Source organism: Bubalus bubalis, chromosome 19, assembly GCF_019923935.1.
Source record: "Bubalus bubalis isolate 160015118507 breed Murrah chromosome 19, NDDB_SH_1, whole genome shotgun sequence".
In the NCBI taxonomy this organism is placed as follows: Eukaryota; Metazoa; Chordata; class Mammalia; order Artiodactyla; family Bovidae; genus Bubalus; species Bubalus bubalis.
Window position 1 is genome coordinate 51,513,182 of NC_059175.1, and position 14,242 is coordinate 51,527,423.

The following is a 14,242-nucleotide window of genomic DNA, read 5'->3' on the forward strand; positions in this document are numbered from 1 at the left end:
AAGCTGGAATCAAGATTGCCGGGAGAAATATCAATAACCTCAGATATGCAGATGACACCACCCTTATGGCAGAAAGTGAAGAGGAACTAAGAAGCCTCTTGATGAAAGTGAAAGAGGAGAGTAAAAAGTTGGCTTAAAGCTCAACCTTCAGAAAACGAAGATCATGGTATCTGGTCCCATTGCTTCATGGCAAATAGATGGGGAAACAGTAGAAACAGTGTTAGACTTTATTTATTGGGGCTCCAAAATCATTGCAGATGGTGATTGCAGCCATGAAATTAAAAGACATTTATTCCTTAGAAGGAAAGTTACGACCAAACTAGATAGCATATTCAAAAGCAGAGACATTACTTTTCCAACAAAGGTCTGTCTAGTCAAGGCTATGGTTTTTCCAGTGGTCATGTATGGATGTGAGAGTTGGACTGTGAAGAAAGCTGAGTGCCGAAGAATTGATGCTTTTGAACTATGGTGCTGGAGGACTCTTGAGAGTCCCTTGGACTGCAAGGAGATCCAACCAGTCCATTCTAAAGGAGATCAGTCCTGGGTGTTCATTGGAAGGACTGATGTTGAAGCTGAAACTCCAATACTTTACCCACCTCATGTGAAGAGTTGACTCCTTGGAAAAGACCCTGATGCTGGGAGGGATTGAGGGCAGGAGGATAAGGGGACAACAGAGGATGAGATGGCTGGATGGCATCACTGACTTGATGGACATGAGTTTGTGTGAACTCCCGGAGTTGGTGATGGACAGGGAGGCCTGGTGTGCTGCGATTCATGGGGTCACAAAGAGTCAGACATGAGTGAGCGACTGAACTGAACTGAACTGAAGCAACCTTTGATGGCTAGATCTGAATTCCCAGCCCTAGCCAGGACCAACTTGTGTGCAATATTTGTGAGCCATCTTAAAACTTGTGCTTTATTTCTTTAATTTTTTAAAATTTTATATTGGAATATAGCTGATTATATAAAATCATGGAGTATAGAATGAAATTAAAAGATGCTTGCTCCTTGGAAGAAAAGCTGTGAACAACCTAGACAGCATATTAAAAATTAGAGATATTACTTTGCCAACAATGGTCCACCTAGTCAAAGCTATGGTTCTTCCAGTATTTATGTATGGATGTGAGAGTTGGACCATAAAGAAAGTTGAGTGTGGAAGAATTGATGATTTTGAACTGTGGTGTTGGAGAAGACATTTGAGAGTCCCTTGGACAACAAGGAGATCAAACCAGTCAATCCTAAAGGAAATCAGCCCTGAATATTCATTGGAAGGACTGATGCTGAAGTTGAAACTCTGTACTTTGGCCACCTGATGTGAAGAACTGACTCATTGGAAATTATCCTGATTATAGGGAAAATTGAAGGCAGGAGGAGAAGGGGATGACAGAGGATGAGATGGTTGGATGGTACCACCAACTCATTGAACTTGAGTTTAAGCAAGTTCCCGGTGTTGGTGATGGACAGGGAAACCTGGAATGCTGCAGTCTATGGGGTCACAAAGATTCAGATGTGAATGAGTGACTGAACTGAACAGATAGCTGATTTACAATGTTGTGATAGTTTCAGGTGAACAATGAAGGGACTCAACCATACATACACATCTATCTATTTCCCCAAACTCCCCTCCCACCTAGACTGCTGCATAACATTGAATAGAGTTTACTGTGCTATACACTAGTGCCTTGATGGTTATGCATTTTAAATAAAGCAGTTTGTACATGTCCATCCCAAACTCCCTAACTATCCCTTCTCCCCCATCCTTCCCCCATGGTAACAATGAACTTATGGTTAAAGTGGTTCCTTCTTCCCATACATAAGCCACTCCATCTCATTTCATGTGGGTTAGTGATAAGTCACTCATTTCACCCTTCGAATTTTGTCCAAATTCCTAAGTGAATTAGCTTACTTTTGCTACTTTAAGTCATTAGATTTTGAGTTGGCTTTTTATGCAATAATGAATTACTAGAATATGCATGCTGAGTTTTTCCTCTAAATTGAAAGATACATTGCTATACTTTGTACTACCCACTACAGAGTAATATGGCACAACCCTTAGTTAGCCTCTTTTAATATTACAGACAGCATATACCAAATAGGTCTACATTGCCCTGATCTATTTTAAAAGCAGTTCATGGCTTGATGCTAAGACATCAAAGGAACTAAAGTCTAATTCTTGAAAACCTAGAGATATTATGCCTTTAATTGCTCATCATGAACTTGTTAATATAGCATCTGCCACATTATAAATTTGGAATGTAAAGTAGAAATCTGTGTTTAAATAGAAAGGGTATAGATGAGCCTGATTGCCTACATCTCCTTCAATTCCTATCTGAAGTCTCATGGTGAAGTCTCAACAATCAGATAGCGGAAGAGAGAGGAAAAGCAAAAACATGCATCTGAAAGGTGGGTGGGTTGGCCCAGTCTGCTGCACCATAGACATGTGAACGGTTACTTTTTCTGAACCCTACAGAGGTGTGACTGAAGACATGGGGTAAGTAAAATCCTCCGAGAAGACAGAAACACCTGCCTTTTGAATAGTATATTAAGTTGCTCACACTGTGTGCAAGAGAATGTGGTCTGAGGTTTGGATCTTAACAGAAGTTCAGTGATTGATGGTACACATGACTGGGCAGGGCTTGAAAATAGCAAGATCGTTTAACTGGTAATGTGGATTCCTAGGGCTTCCCTGGTGGCTCAAACTAGGGAGATGGTCCAAAGGGGAAATGATTATGATTATTTTCCAGGAAGTTAAGTTGATATTACAAAATGGAAACAAAGAAGATATTTCTGGAAATCAGGACATTCAATGAAATAAATTTCCTCCAAGAGTTCTATTGAGAAAACTATAGAAATCCAAAAAAGAGAGGGTCCAAAGTTCTTAGAGCCTGGGAAAATGAAGATTAAAAAAGTGTCACTAGACTGAGGCACTAGAAGGAGATAAGGATGAAAGGAAATGGATAATGGAAGCAAAAATCTATACTGATGACTAGATAGAGATGTGGGACTCTATTATAGAGTCTGTGAATGCAGTGCTTACTATATTCTCCACCAGTTCCAGTTGGCTAGAGTCAAGATTTACAGTTGAACACACACACTGAAAGAGGCTTCATCAATAAATACCAAGCTTACTTAGCTTTATAAATCAAGACAGATGATATAATTGAAAATGACAGAATAAGGATCTTCAAAAATCCTCTCCTTCATAAACACAATGAAAACACTGACAAGGCTTTGGTTAGGGTCCATTTTTTTAGAACTCTAGAACTTAACTGAATCACTGCAGCAATTCAAGGAGGATTTTTTAAAAATGGCTGAATTCTGGTCCTTATTTTCATTCCCCATTCCCTTTCTACAGTAATCTTGAAAAGCAATGACCTGCAAACATGGTGAAAATCAGCAGCCTGGCAGCCACTGGAAGGAGAAAATAGGGTTGAAGCTGAGCTTTTTTATAAGACAATGGCCATTATTTGATGTATTTAGTGGTTTCCAGAACCCCATTCAATAAATTATCATCAAATTCAACTTAAAGCTTATCTAAGAAGAACCAACTTTTATGGGGGTGGGCTTTCAAAAACAATCAGAGACAACAGTTTAATACTGTGACTGCCTGAGGAGGTGAGTAATAGTTTGGGGCACCAAAAGGCTAAGGCAAAAGTTTTACAATGAAAGCTAAAAAAATATGCCTGTAGAGAACTTTGAAATATTTTTGACATGCATGCATGCTCAGTCACTCCAATGTGTTGGTCTCTTTGCAATGCATGGACTGTATCACCCCTCAGGCTTCTCTGTCCAAGAGATTCTCCAGGCAAGGATACTGAAGTGGGTGGCCATTTCTTCTTCCAGGGCATCTGCCCAACCCAGGGATCAAACTCATGTCTCCAGGGCCTCCTGCCTTGGAAGGTGGATTCTAAAATACCACATGAACAGTTAGGGCTGTGCCCAAACCCAGACTTGTGTCCACACACCGGGAAGAACTGAGAAGCCTTACCCTGTTACGTACCTTTGCTTAACCTGGAAGCTCTGTGCAAGTGTTAATAGAAGGTGAAGATTAAGGTGGAGTGGTACACTGCCCTATGACTGTTTAAAGTGTGTACCAACATCATGCTGAATCACCCAGCAAATGCTGAGAGCCTTGTTGGAGTCAGGAATTTAAGGAAATCTGTGTTCAATCTGACCACTAAGCTAGACCAACAAGTTTGTTGAAGGTCACAAAAGATAAATAAAACACACATTAAATAATTATTTCAAAACAGAAACAACAACAATAACATGCAACAACAATGAAGAATCCCTGGTATGGGGTAGAATTTGATTTCCAGAGTTGCTATACTATTGAAAAATTTTACTGTCTAATAAAAAAAATTAAGATCAATACAAAGAAACAGAAATATCTGGTCTAAACTCAGTGGGAAAAACAGTTAATGGACACCATCCTCAAGTTCATCGCAGCACTGTTTATAATAGCCAGGACATGGAAGCAACCTAGATGCCCATCAGCAGATGAATGGATAAGAAAGCTGTGGTACATATACACAATGGAGTATTACTCAGCCATTAAAAAGAATGCATTTGAGTCAGTTCTAACGAGGTGGATGAAACTGGAGCCTATTATACAGAGTGAAGTAAGCCAGAAAGAAAAACACCAATACAGCATACTAATGCATATATATGAAATTTAGAAAGATGGTAACAATAACCCTGTATACAAGACAGCAAAAGAGACACTGATGTATAGAATAGTCTTTTGGACTCTGTGGGAGAGGGAGAGGCTGGGATGATTTGGGAGAATGGCATTGAAACATGTATAACATCATATATGAAACGAGTTGCCAGTCCAGGTTCGATGCACGATACTGGATGCTTGGGGCTGGTGCACTGGGATGACCCAGAGGGATGGTATGGGGAGGGAGGTGGGAGGAGGGTTCAGAATGGGGAATACATGTATACCTGTGGTGGATTCATTTTGATATATGGCAAAACCGTACAATATTGTAAAGTAAAAAATAAAATAAAATAAAATTAAAAAAATAATAATAAAAAAAAGTTCAGAGACTGAACTGACTACACAAAATCAATAAATCAGCCATTAAATATGTCAAAAGAACTTAAGATCAATATATAAAGAGCTAAAGGAAAGTATAAGAAGAATTCTTCATCAAATAGAAATATATATATATATATATATATATAAAGAAAAAACAAATAGAAATTCTATAGCTGGCAGTGCCCCATCCATGCAGCCATGCCCAACACTGCCACCATCTTAGATACATTGGCCATCATCCTAGGAATGTACCATGCTTCACTAGACTTGCTGCTGCTAAGTCACTTCAGTCGTGTCCGACTCTGTGCGACCCCAGAGACAGCAGCCCACCAGGCTCCCCCATCCCTGGGATTCTCCAGGCAAGAACACTGGAGTGGGTTGCCATTTCCTTCTCCAATGCATGAAAGTGAAAAGGGAAAGTGAAGTCGCTGAGTTGTGTCCGACCCTCGGCAACCCCATGGACCGCAGCCTTCCAGGCTCCTCCATCCATGGGATTTTCCAGGCAAGAGTACTGGAGTGGGGTGCCATTGCCTTCTCCGACACTAGACTTAGGAAATTTTTTTTTTAAGTATACCCCAAGCCATTGAGTCACAAGATTAATTTGCTTTCATGTGGGAGGAACAACAATGGAACTTTAGATTTCTTTCACAATGTTACCAGCACAGCCCCATAACATGTCATGGGACGGTAGCCCTAGACATGTCCCTGTTCCTCTTTCTCACACCAGGAAAATAGATTCATGGGAAATAGTCATGGCCCTGACTCTCACTGTGGATCAATGTCTTCTGCTATTGAGAAAGAACACCAATACACTTGGGAAAAGCATTATCTATTGGAATTTGTAATGAGATATTTCACTGGGATGGATGACTTACTTTGCATCCCTGGCTGAGGGAGAGCTACTCTGTCTCCACTGGGACCCCATTGTCCTGCTGCAGCTGAACTTGTTCAAACTCACCATAACTGCAGTGGGTCACACACCACTGAGAGAGGGGAAAAGGTGACAGTCCTGGTCAGGCATAACCTGCCCCAAGTCCCTCTCCTCACACCAGACAGTGCTGCCTTCTCAGGTCAGCCTGTATGCACCACCAGCTCAAGTTCTTAAAGCTGCCAACCCCTCTCTCCTAAAGCTTCCAACCTCCCTTTCCTCAAGGCCAGGTAGGTATATTCTGTCTTCGTTGATGTGATCATTTGGCCACAGTCCTCTCCATTGACATGGAGGAGAACATAGCACACATAGAAGCCCTTCTTCATGACGTCTAGCAAGCCTTAGATGATAACCAGCAAAGCTTGTCCTTACTGAACAATAAAGTATCTCCAATGAGAAAAACTGTCCTGCAAAATAGGATGGACTTGGACTGTCCTCCAAAATAGGATGGACATTGCTTTCCAAGGGGGCACTTGTGCCAATATCCAGAGGGTTGTGTGTTCATATCCTGAGAGCCTGCTAATGTACGTATCATGTTCATTACGTTACATGAGGACACAAATAACTGCCTCAGTGACTTGAGCTCATCCTAGGGGACTTAAGTGTCAGTGGTTCAGATACTTGGGCTTCCGGTGGAAAACTTCTTACTTATTTTTGGAATCACTGTCTCAATCTATGTTTTCTCTTGCATTGTTGCTGTGGCCTCTGTCTCTAAAGCAGTTAGACATCCAGTAAGTAAGCAACCTCGGTGCTGGTGAAACCCCTTGCTGACCACACTGAGAAGAGGGGATGTGTACGATCATAAGAACTGGTCAGCAGAGTGGGAGTTTTGGAGTAGGTCATCAAGAAGGCATGACTGTCATGTGTCCTGCCTAAACCTGGGCAAGTAGAGGTTCCTCAGCCCCTACCAATCCTTTGAATGTGCATTCTTCTACCCTTACCACCTCCCAGAAGCTACCTGAAAGGTGCAGCTTTGAGAAGGTAATGTGGTGATGATCATCTGGAATACGTGACTGAATCCATTTCAGGACAATGTATCAGCTTTCAGAGTTCAGGAGGCTGGGTGTGGTAATCTATTCATCTTGCTGCCACCTAAGGTAAGCCGTGTATATCACATCCTTTCCCTATTAAACCTGACACCTACCCATCTGGAGTGGTCTGCCTCTTTCTTCGTCTTTTCCTACCTTCAGCAAACCCGGGGAGATTGCAGATGACTCCCAGAAGTTTCAGAGGTTGTGAAGCAACAAGATAGAACTATATAAGGGCTAACATTATATTTTTGGTACACTATTGAACATAAATGTTGCTATTGTTCAGTTGCTCACTCGTGTCTGATTCTTTGCGACTCCATGAACTATAGCATGGCAGGCTTCCTCGTCCATCACCATCTCCCAGAGCTTGCTCAAACTCAACTCCATTGAGGCAGTAATGCCATCCAACCAACTCATCCTTTGTTGTCCCCTTCTCCTTCTACCTTCAATCTTTCCCAGCATCAGGGTGTTTTCCAGTGAGTCAGTTCTTCACATCAGGAGGCTGAAGTATTGGAGTTTCAGCCTCAGCATCAGTCCCTCTCATTGGAGGGACTGATTTCCTTTAGGATTGCCTAGTTTGATCTCCTTGCTGTCCAAGGGACTCTCAAGAGGCTTCTCCAACCCCAGAGTTCAAAAGCATCAGTTCTTCAGTGCTCAGCTTTCTTTACGGTCCAATTGTCACACCCATGCATGACTCCTGGACAAACCATAGCTTTGACTAAATGGACATTTGTCAGCAAAGTAATGTCTCTGCTTTTTAATATGCTGTCTAGGTTGGTCATAACTTTCCTTCCAAGCAGTAAGTGTCTTTTAATTTCATGGCTGCAGTCACCATCTACAGTGATTTTGGAGCCCAAGAAAATAAAGTTTCTCATTGTTTCCATTGTTTGCCTATCTATTTGCCATGACGTGATGGGATCAGATGCCATGATCTTCCTTTTTTTTAAATGTTGAGCTTTAAGCCAGCTTTTTCACTCTCTTCTTTCACTTTCACCAAAAGGTTCTTTAGCTTCTCTTCGTTTTCTGCCATAACAGTGGTGTCATCTGCATATCTGAGGTTATTGATATTTCTCCAAGCAATCTTGATTCCAGCTTGTGCTTCATACAGCCTGGCATTTCACATGATGTACTCTGCATATAAATTAAATAAGCAGGGTGACAATACACAGCCTTAATATGCTCCTTTCCCAATTTATTATTTAAATTGAATAATTTATTGTTATTCAGTAGATAAGTCCTGTCCATCTCTTTGCAACCCCATGGATTGCAGCACACCAGGATTCCCTGTCCTTCATTCTCTCCTGGGGTGTGCTCAATTTCATGTTCCTTGAGTCAGTGATGCTATATAATGTCGTCCTCTGCTGATCTCTTCTTTTGTTTTCAATCTTTCCCAACATCAGGGTCTTTTCCAATGGGTCAGTTTTTCACAACAGATGGCCAAAATATTGGAGCTTCAGCTTTATCATCAACCCTTCTAATGAATATTCAGGGTTTATTTCCTTTAGAATTGACTGGTTTCTTTTCCCCTCTGTCCAAAGAACTCTCAAAAGTCTTCACCAGCACCATGATTCAAAGAATCAATTCTTTGGCACCAAGTCTGCTTTATGGTCCAACTCTCACATTTGTACATGACTACATGAAAAACAATAGGTTTGACTACACATATTTCTGGCAAAGTGATATTTTTGTATTTTAATACTCTGTCTAGGCTTGTCATAGCTTTCCTTCCAAGGAGTATGTGTCTTTTAATTGTGTGGCTGCAGTCACTCTCCACAGTGATTTTGGAGCCCAATAAAATAAATCTGTCACAGATTACTACGTTCTCCTCTTCTATTTGCCATGAAGTGATAGGACTGGATACCATGATCTTAGTTTTTTGAATGTTGAATTTAAGCCAGCTTTATTACTCTCCTCTTTCATCCTCATCAAGAAGCTCTTTAGTTCCTCTTTACTTTCAGCCATTAGAGTGATATCATCTGCATATCTGAGGTTGTTGATATTTCTCCCAGCAATCTTAATTCCAACCTGTGATTCATCAAGCCTGCTATTTCACATAATGTGAAATATGCAATTAAGTTACATAAGTAGGGTGTCAATATGCAGCTTTGTCATACTCCTTTCCCAACTTTGAACCAGTCCATTGTTCCATGTAAGGTTCAACTGTTGCTTCTTGACCAACATACAAGTTTCTCAGGAGGCAGACAAGGTGGTCTGGTATTCCCATCTTTTAGAATTTTCCACAATTTACTGTGATCCACACAGTCAAGGGCTTTAGTGTAGTTAATGAAGAGAAGTAGAAGTTTTTCTGGACTGCTTTTTCTATGCTCCAACAGATGTTGGCAATTTGATCTCTGGTCCCTCTACCTTTTCTAAATCCAGCTTGTACATCTGGAAGTTCTAGGTTCATGTATGCTGAAGCCTAGCTTGAAGGATTTTGAGCAAATCTTACTAGCATGTGAAATGAGTGGAATTGTGTGGCAGTTTGAACATTCTTTGGCACTGCCCTTCTTTGGGATTGGAATGACTGACATTTTTCAGTCCTGTGGCCACTACTGAGTTTTCCAAATTTGCTGATGTATTGAGTGCAACACTTTATCAGCATCATCTATTAGGATCTTAAATAGCCAACAGGAATTCCATCATCTCCATTAGCTTTGTTCTTAGTAATGGCTCCTAAGGCCCACTTGACTTCACACTTCAGGATCTTCCCAACCCAGGGATGAACCCGGGTCTCCTGCTTGCAGGCCAATTCTTTGCCATCTGAGCCACCAGGGAAGCCCAAATTAAATAATAAATTAATATTGTTCTAAAATGTGTGCTCAGCTGACTAGTCATTCTGACACTTTGTGACCCCATGTACTCTAGCCAACCAGTCTCCTCTGTCCATGGAATTTTTCAGGCAAGAATACTGGAGTGAGTTGCCATTTTCTACTCCAGTTTATTCTAAAATAGATAGCTAAAAATCAAGATGATATTGATATTCTCTAGGGCAATCACTATAGAAAGAATATATGTATGTAAATAGTCATTAATAAAGTGAAAATCATCATCACAATCACATATCACTTACCACATATAACACTGGGATGAATATAATAATAAATGAAAGATAATAACAAGTGTTGAAGAGCATGTGTATAAATTGGAACCCTCATACATAGTGGTTGGGAACATAAAATGATGTAGTTACTTGGGAAAATAATTTGGTAATTAATCAAAATGTTGAATCTAGAGTTATCATTTGACCCAACAATTCCACTCTTGGGTACACACACCAAGAATATTTGAAAATATACACTCACACAACAACTCCTAGTAGCTTTATTCATAACAATGAAAAGGTAGAAACATCCCAAATTACATTTGATTTATTATCTGAGTCCCTGGACAAACTCATAGTGCTTTGAAGAGAAATTAGCTGAAGGATAAATGTGAAAATGCTGTTTTCATAGTTCATTTTATGAAGCATAGAGCACAGACTGTGCTCTATAATTTCCAGGTGGAAAACTATGCCCCAGATTGGGAGACTTGACTATTCTCCCAATTTATTTTTCATAAACAGTCTTTTCTGGTCCTATTTGGACTCTGGTACACTTGTAGCTTTATGCAAGGATCAGGAACAGAGCAATGAACATGAGAAAGCTTTTCTCTGAGTACATCAGAAACACTGTATCCTGATGCTCAGAGATCACTTAGCAATAGCTTGCAGAGGATCCAGATAGAATTGTTCAGGAGTAGGGAGGACACTTAGATAAAATGTAGCTGATATTAAATGACACCATTTATACTGACTTGTGAATATGAAATGTATTTAAGATATGATTAAAAAGGTTAACTATTTATCTCCAATGTTGACCCCCTTTGTCAAAATAAAACTACACTGCCTGAAAGAGAGAATACATTATTTTTTCCTGTTGTTCAGTTTAGCAACATACTAGATCTCTCAAGATAAAGTACTTTGGGAAGAAAGTATTTCCATACTTCTGAGTACTGAAGTAAGTCTCAGTGCCAAAAAGATTTTTATATATTATATTTCTAAGAAATAATATCTATCATATATACATTATCATGAAGTACATACTGTATAACAGAATAAGATTAAAATCTATGCATGCATTCATTGATAATAAAATTTTTTCCTCTTTAGGAAATTTCCCAAGTCTGGAATTAAACAAAAAGAAAAGAAAATAAACTTTCATCTGTAAAAGCAAATTCAACAGAGTTGCTAAAATATGCAATCATGATTAAAATTACTACTTTAAAGCTACTTTAGAGGTTTTCATTGAGACAGACACTAAGAGCTAAGCACTTTCCTCTTTTTCTTCTATAGAATCATGAACCCCTTATCATCACTTTATCAATTTATAATGATTTTCTGACAGTAAAACTAGAAAGGGAATAGCACTATACTACCCTAATAACAATGTTCAGACCCACAGAGAAATTTTAATAGTTATAAACCAAATTAAAGGCTTAAAGAGGTCAGAGAGATCAAGTTGCTTTATATTCTAGTTTATACTTCTCATTTCAAGAACTTTATGGAGTAAGAACTATATTTGAAGCCATTATCCAGTGAAAAATTTATCCAACCTTGAAGTTTTATTTTTAGCTTTCCAACTTAGCAAAATTTTTCTCTTCTTTATATTATTTCTTTGGCAAATTATGTAAAAAAAATTAAATTATAATCCATTTTCTCATTCACTGGTTGATTATTCATATATTTTTCTATAAATATTAAACATGTCTTAAAATTGAAAATATACTTTGCCATTAATACTTTTAATATATTTTGAATATGAAACCTAATAAATACAAATAAAAGATTTTAATTAAATTACGTCTCCAAAAAAAAAAAAAAATTTATGTCTCAAGTGCCATTAATTTTTCTTGTAGTTCTAGTGGTCAGAAGTCCAAAAATCTGGTTGGTCTTATAGGACTGAAAATAAGATGTTGGCAGGGCTGAATTTCTGTTGGAGGCTCAAGGGGAGAATACATTTCCTTGCCTTTTCTAGGGGGCTTCCCTGGTGATCAGAAGGTAAAGAATCTGCCTGCTATGTGGAAGAACAATGTTCAGTCCCTGTGTTTGGAAGATACCCTGGAGAAGGAAATGGCTACCCACTCCAGTATTTCTACCTGGAGAATTCCATGAACAGAGGAACCTTTTCCAGCTTCTCAAGGTCACCTGTATTCCTTGGTTTCTGATTCCTTCACATTTTCAAAACCAGCAGTCTTTTCTCTTTGATCCCTGCCACTATCATCTCATCTCCTCTCTGATTCTCAAGCCTCTCTCTCCCTCTTAGATAATCCAAGATGATCTGCCCATCTAAAGTATTTTTAACTTAACCACATCTGCAAAACCACTGTTAAGTGTAAATAATATGTTAACAAATTTCAGAGATTAGCATGTGTATATTATTGGAGGTCATTATTCCACCTACCAATGCACTAATAAAAATAGTTGGTGAAGTTGATATAATGATTAAGAGGTTTCAAGTAGAACCTCTAGTCATATCCTTTGTTATTGTTGTTGATGTTGTGGCTTTAATTTACTCACAGTTGTTTTCTATTGTTTGCAGTGAAGAGTCCTGATCAATTGAGCATTTCTTAGATTGAACATAAATCCCCTCTCTTTCCTCATGTGTGTGCAAAATGCTGTCATACACACCAACAGTGTGTTAGTGATACTTGAAAAATAACATTAAGCAGTGCTTTTTATACAGTTATTCATAGAAATAAATTTATGAAAATACAGCCAAGAAGAGTGACAGTAGACGCACAATTAAAATGGGAAGAAGGAAAAGAGGAATCTAGGAAGATGAAGATCAAGTACTTAAAACATGATTTCTTAAAAACATTTGGTAAGGAAGAGAATTTCCTTTAGAAATACTTGTGATCTAAATTTCATGCTATCTCTCTTTTATCTGTCTCAATTTGTTTTTCTATTAGTCTATCAATCACCTATCTATCTATCTAGCATCTGTGTCTCAGGTATACTTACACACATACTAAGGAGATACATCTTCCCATTCATAAATAATTATTGAAAACAATTGAACAGTCATTTTGTTGCAAAGTCTCTTAAATAAATATACACACAAGTGTATAAGAACACTTCTGTCTGAAAGGAAGTAATATAAAGTTGCTCTTTGAGACAGGGAAATGTGAAAATAGAAATATAAGCATTTGATAAAAATAATAATTCAAATTTAATTAAACAATGACTATAAAGCTATTCACCTGAACTTGGATTTTTTCTTTTTTACACCTACAGTGTGCTGTCAAGAAAACAGAATTTATAGTTAGGCAAATAAAAGCTTTTTATCACATTGAAGCACAAATCTCTTGTAATAAAAATTTGACCATGACTTTTTCTTCTGAATAGCAAATAAGTTTTAGCACTTATTTTTTCTTGCAATAAAGTGGAAAGGCAAATACCCTTGCTATAAAAATGTTTTTAATATAGATAGTTTTAACTACTAACATAATCATTTTTGTCAGTCTAGGTATCAATATTTGTGGAATATGACTTGGATAACAGGAGGAAAAAAACAAAGCTTGCCTAAGAATTAGTTATGATTGCTAATTACCTCAGATATAAATGAGCTTCCAAAAATATTACTATTGAATTTGTCATGGTTTTCCTGCCTTGTTTTTAAGGCTATGTAATATCACAATTCATGGTGTATTATTGCCTCATTTATGTGTTTTACTATTTAGATATTCATTTTGTTTCCCTTTTTTGAAAGTTTAACATAAGACCATAGCTATTATCTGTAAATAATAATCTATATTTGCATATGTCTTTGGTGATATTTTCTAGCAGAGATCAAATTTCCTGCGATTTGCTGAGGAAATACTTTTCAGGAGAAATCTACAACATTAAAGAAAATAAGATAGTTATAGGTAATGGGTATAAGACTATACAATATTATCTCAGATAAATCTGGCTTGACCTTACCCATAGGGAATCTGGAACATAAATCACATCAAAATGCCGCCTTTACTTTGAGGTGATGTGTTTTGCCTTTTGTACTTCCAATATAATTCACTGAAGAAGGATGCCCCTGGCAGGAGAAAGTTCTGCTGCCTCAGGTTCTCCTGAGTAAGAAAGTTCTTTTCAGCCTAAAGACAATGGCCCTGGTAAAGAGGAGCGCCTTGGACCATTAGTACTCAACACTTAACAACCGCCACCACTGAGGAATGCAGGATATGGTTCCAGCCAGCATACTACAACTCACC